Source organism: Cherax quadricarinatus, chromosome 28 (assembly GCF_038502225.1).
Source record: "Cherax quadricarinatus isolate ZL_2023a chromosome 28, ASM3850222v1, whole genome shotgun sequence".
Classification (NCBI taxonomy): domain Eukaryota; kingdom Metazoa; phylum Arthropoda; class Malacostraca; order Decapoda; family Parastacidae; genus Cherax; species Cherax quadricarinatus.
The window spans coordinates 20,024,059-20,030,058 of NC_091319.1; the positions used below are offsets into that span (position 1 = coordinate 20,024,059).

General features: G+C 38.6%; 1 protein-coding gene across 1 annotated transcript in view; it reads left to right on the forward strand.

Annotated features, from left to right (window-relative positions):
• Positions 1-6,000, forward strand: part of LOC128693324 (carnitine O-palmitoyltransferase 1, liver isoform-like) — an 87,678-nt gene that overhangs the window by 63,675 nt on the left and 18,003 nt on the right. The gene's annotated exons all lie outside the window — the stretch shown is intronic.

Below are 6,000 nucleotides of genomic sequence, written 5' to 3' on the forward strand. Positions count from 1 at the left end.
CCATGCCACAGGTCCACCCTGCACCATGTGATCGTGAGTGGAACTGGATACAAAGTATATTCATGCCACAGCCTTGTGATTTTGATGCGAGTGGAAGTGGTATCCAGCCAGAATGTCTCATAACAAATGAGTCTACAGAGTTGGACTATTTCCAGTTGTACTTTGACGAGCCTATAATGAATTTGATAGTGACCCAGACAAACAATTATTACCGATATGTCATGGACAACATAAGAGGTTGGAGAATCGTCACGACTGCACAGGTGGAAGGACACAACAGTGGCTGAAATGTATTTATTCTTTGCTACTGTCATGCTTATGCCAAATATCTATAAGAATAATATACGTAATTACTGGTCCACAGACCACTTCATCAGTACTCCAGTTTTCCATGACCTTCCCTGCAGCAGATTCACACTGTTGCTACGAATGTTGCACTTCTCAGACAGAAATACGCCAAACAGAAATGACCTCCTATACAAAATCCGGGAAGTGTTTATGTATTTGAAGCAGAAATTCAGTGCATACTTTTATCCCTTCAAGAGCATTGTTGTCATTCAAGCAATATATACCGAGCAAATGTAATCGCTTGGGTATAAAACTTTTTGTTATGTGTGACTGTGAGAGTGGTTTTGTGTTGGATGTTATTGTATACACCGGGAGAAATACACTCGATGATGACAGACGGATGTTGGGCATTTCTGGTGATGGTGTTCGCAGGATGATGGAACCATACCTTGGCAAGGGCCATACATTGTACACAGACAACTGGTATACAAACTCTGTGCTCGCAGATTTCCTACGTGTGAACATTACTGATATATGTGGAACAGTGAGAAGGAATAGAAAACACATGCCAAGGTTCAGTGGAGGCAGTGTTGAATGTGCAGTGCAAGTGTTTGATGCTAATGACATCATGGCACTGATGTGGCATGACAAACGGGACATGACATTGCTGTCAACCATCCACAGAAACGAGATGGTACAGACAGACTGAGCAAGTTCAACAAAGAACCTATTGTAAAGCCAGCTGCTGCATTGACTATACGAATAATGTGTAATGTGTGACTAGTTGACAAGTGTGACATGATGATGGGGTTTGTTGACTGTGTGCGTAGGAGTCGCAAGTGGTATATAAAACTGTTTTTTCACCTTGTAGACATTGCAGTGCTCAATGCATTCAATATGTATGAAATAAAGACTGGAAAACGACAACGTTTTGCAGAATTCTCTCTGAATGTTGTCAAACAGATAGCAAGAAAGTATGGTACCACACCTGTACCTTCCCCTCAACAACGACCTGTCACACCACAACCTGTCCCCCAACCACAGCCAGTGGGGGAAGTGCCAGACCGAATCACTCCTAACTGTCACTATCTGGTACCAATACCACCTTCCCAAAAGAAGAAGAATGTCCGGAAAAAGTGTGCTGTGTGTGCTACCACCAAAAAACGACCCCAACAGCGGAAGGACACATGATTCATTTGTCACCAGTGTGGGGTGGCACACTATGAATCTATGCTTCATGGAGTATCATACAGTCGTGGAGTTCTAGAAACATAAGTGGGACATGTAAGTACTTGTATATAGTTGTAGATAATAGATTGTGATTCAGCCAGGTGTGCAAAATCACCTGTATGTGTGTGTTTATGACAATATGATGATAATTTCATATATAATATTGGTGTATAAAACAACATTGAAATCAAAAGATTTACTATAAAGCATAATTATCATATCATGAAAACCAAGAAAATGAAAAAAAAAAAATGGAAGAAAATGGCAAATATGTAGAATTTCTGCAAGCGGCAGCGCTCCATGTTGCCATCAGGTGATCGCCAAGTGCCAACTTCGCGGCCTCATATCTCAGTAAGTACTGACTCTAAAACACTTAAAAAATTGTGCTCTTTTTTTTTTTCATAAAAAAAAATAATTTTTTTTTTTTTTTTTCAAAATATTCCAGGCGCTGCGCGAGTGAACATATATACACGTTTGGACCGTTTAAGGGTTAAGCATCCCAGAGCAATAAAATGCATATATAGTTCACTCATTACTTACCTTAAAATATTTGTAGTCTTAATGTAGGGTCAGAGGTGAGTAAACTAGATAAGTGTGTGTGTGTGTGTGTGTGTGTGTGTGTGTGTGTGTACATGAGAAAGGACAGGTGCAGAGTTATGTAAACATACAAGGCGAACATGTCTGGTTTGTGTAGAAGTTACATTGTGTACAAGTTGTCTTTGTTGATACAGTAGAATAAATAAAGAGGAACACTCCCATTCTCATGTAACACCATTTTTTGAAGAAATGATGCTCTGTGTGAAGGCATACGAAAGGAAAATTTTTCTACAGTTATGTCCAGTAACACATTTTCTCTTATGTTGGACTAGAGAAAACGTTATTCTTGCCTTCACTCTTACAAGTTGTCTGGCTACCACATCTCATGTTTGTTTATTTATTCTACGGTGGGGTGTATTTATCATCTTTATATGTTACGTATCGTGTTTATTATATAATTTTGAAAAAAATATCATAGATGGATTAGTGAAAATATGTACTGAGGGGCAACTGATATATTGGATCATTATTTAATTGTAGCTGCAGTTAGAGTAAGAGGTAGATGGGACAAGAGGAAAATGGCAACAACAAGTAAGAGAGAGGTGAAAGTGTTGAAACTAAGGGAGGAGGAAGTTCGGGTGAGATATAAGCAACTATTGGCAGAAAGGTGGGCTAGTGCAAGTATGAGTAGTGGCGGGGTTGAAGAGGGTTGGAATAGTTTTAAAAATGCAGTACTGTATTAGAATGTGGAGCAGAAGTTTGTGGTTATAGGAGGGTGGGTGCAGGAGGAAAGAGGAGTTATTGGTGGAATGATGAAGTAAAGGGTGTGATAAAAGAGAAAAAGGAAGCTTATGAGAGGTTTTTACAAAGCAGAAGTGTTTTAAGAAGAGCAGAGTATATGGAGAGTAAAAGAAAGGTAAAGAGAGTGGTGAGAGGGTGCAAAAGGAGAGTAGATGATAGAGTGGGAGAAGCACTGTCAAGAAATTTTAATGAAAATAAGAGAGAATTTTGGAGCGAGTTAAACAAGCTAAGAAAGCCTAGGGAGCGAATGGATTTGTCAATTACAAAACAGAGTAGGGGTTAGTAGATGGGGGTATTGGGTAGATGGCGGGAATATTTTGAGGAACTTTTAAATGACGAAGAAAGGGAGACGGTAATTTCATGCATTGGCCAGGGAGGTATACCATCTTTTAGGAGTGAAGAAGAGCAGGATGTGAGTGTGGGGGAGGTGCGTGAGGCATTACGTAGAATGAAAGGGGGGTAAAGTAGCTGGAACTGACTGGATCATTACAGAAATGTTAAAAGCAGGGGGGGATATAGTGTTAGTGGTTGGTATTTTTGTTTAATAAATGTATGAAAGAGGGGAAGGTACCTAGGGATTGGGAGAGAGCATGTATAGTTCCTTTATATAAAGGGAACGGGGACAAAAGAGATTGTAAGTATTATAGAGGAATTAGTTTACTGAGTTGTTGAAAGAATTTGATGTAAGACAATGTAGGATAGCAGATGAGCAAGGAAGTTTTAGAGTGGATAGGGGATGTATAGATCGTGTTTACATTGAATCATATATGTGAACAGTATTTAGATAAAGGTAGAGAAGTTATCATTACATTTATGGATTTAGAAAAGGCATATGATAGTGGATAGGAGAACAATGTGGCAGAATTTGCAAGTATATGGAATAGGTAGTAACTTATTAAATGCTGTAAAGAATTTTTATGAGGATAGTGAGGCTCAGGTTAGGGTGTGTAGAAGAGAGGGAAACTACTTCCCAGTAAAAGTAGGTCTTAGACAGGGATGTGTAATGTCACCATGGTTGTTTAATATATTTATAGATGGGGTGGTAAAAGAAGTAAATGCGAGGGTGTTGGGGAGAAGGGTGGGATTAAATTATGGGGAATCAAATACAAAATGGGAATTCACACAGTTACTTTTTGCTGATGATATTGTGATAATGGGAGATTCTAAAGAAAAATTGCAAATGTTAGTGGACGAGTTTGGGAGTGTGTGTAAAGGTAGAAAGTTGAAGTTGAACACAGAAAAGAGTAAGGTGATGAGAGTATCAAATGATTTAGATAAAGAAAAATTGGATATCAAATTGGAGAGGAAGAGTATGGAAGAAGTGAATGTTTTCAGATATTTGGGAGTTGAAGTGTCAGCAGATGGGTTTATGAAAGTGGATGTTAATTATAGAATTGATGAAGGAAAAAAGGCGAGTGGTGCGTTGAAGTATATGTGGAGACAAAAAAACGTTATCTATGGAGGCAAAGAAAGGAATGCATGAAAGTATAGTGGTACCAACACTCTTATATGGGTGTGAAGCTTGGGTTGTAAATGCTGCAACAAGGAGACAGTTGGAGGCAGTGGAGATGTCCTGTCTAAGGGCAGTGTGTGGTGTAAATATTATGCAGAAAATTCGGAGTGTGAAAATTAGGAGAAGTTGTGGAGTTAATAAAAGTATTAGTCAGAGGGCTGAAGAGGGGTTGTTTAGGTGGATTGGTCATATAAAGAGAATGGATCCAAGTAGAATGACATGGAGAGCATATAAATCTGTAGGAGAAGGAAGGCGGGGTAGGGGTCGAATAATGTAGATAAAATATAAAATCGGGAATTTACTAAAAACTTCATAAAAAATAAAATATGATTCTCGATCAACTTGCATTAACTCCTAAACAGGCCAAATGTATATATATTTACCGCTAGCCTCAAAAGTATATATACGTTTTAATTTTCCTGCCTCCAAATTTGGCATGATTGGCCTGAGATGCCTGGTCAGCATAGAATGGGTCTTAACACTCGGTGTGCACCATATTAAAAAAATCTGGGACCACTTAGTACCTTGTGGTAACGCCAGTTAAATTGAGCGCCAGCTCGAGCAAACAACAAACACCAAGGATTCACTGATGTAATGTCATATTAACACTTCCCTTTTAAGAGGAAAGTTATGTTAACCCCAAGTTTAGGGTCTGTCTGTCTCTGTCTCTATCTCTTTCAATCTGTCTGTCTATCTCTGTCTCACAGGTACACATAAATACAAGTATACATAGTGTAAATTACCTAGGATAACCCAAAAAATCCTGACAAAGTGCTATACTTTGCTTGAAGATGTGAGTAAACGTGATGATGCAGTCTTGTGGCGGTCTCTGAAACAGAGAGCTAGATGGATAGACAGACAGGGAGCTTGACAGACAAATAGACAGACATGTTTGTGTACCAGCGAAAACAAAGGAGGGCTGATGATCATCAAATGTCACCTCTAATCTTTTCTTATCAAGTCTTATCACGTCACTGTCAGGGGTGGACTTTGTTTTTCATGCTTCAAGGAAACTTATTACCTATTATTATTATTACGTATTCTCCTCCTCCTCCCTCCCTCCTCCTCCCTTCCTCCCTCCTCTTCTTCATCCTCTTCTTCATCCTCTTCTTCATCATCCTCTTCCTCCTTCTCCTCCTCATTATTATTGTATACTTCCACATATCCAAAACATTGCTGGGACTTATAAATACTTTGTATATATATATTCCAGGACAAGAGTAAATGGCCAAGGCAGGTGTAAATGTCCACCTGTCAATGTGTCTTGTGACAATTTGAGTACAATTTTAGTACCTAATACTAGTGTCAGAACAAAGATTGGTTATGAAATGACAAGAACTACTATAAATTATAATTATCAGAACATAAAAATTATATAAAATACATATGAAAAATAGAAAAAAGGTATATCGGCAACACTTCTGCAAGTGGCAGGACTCAGTGTTGCTGTCACGTGAGCATCCAGTGCCAACTTCTCGGCCTCATACCTCTGTAAGTACTGACTCTTAATTTTTTTTTTATCCTATAACACTTAGAAAAATGTGCTCTTTATTTTCATTAAAAAAAAAAAACATTTTTTTTTTCAAAATATTCGGGGCACTGGGGTAGTGAACATATATTTGGACCGTTTG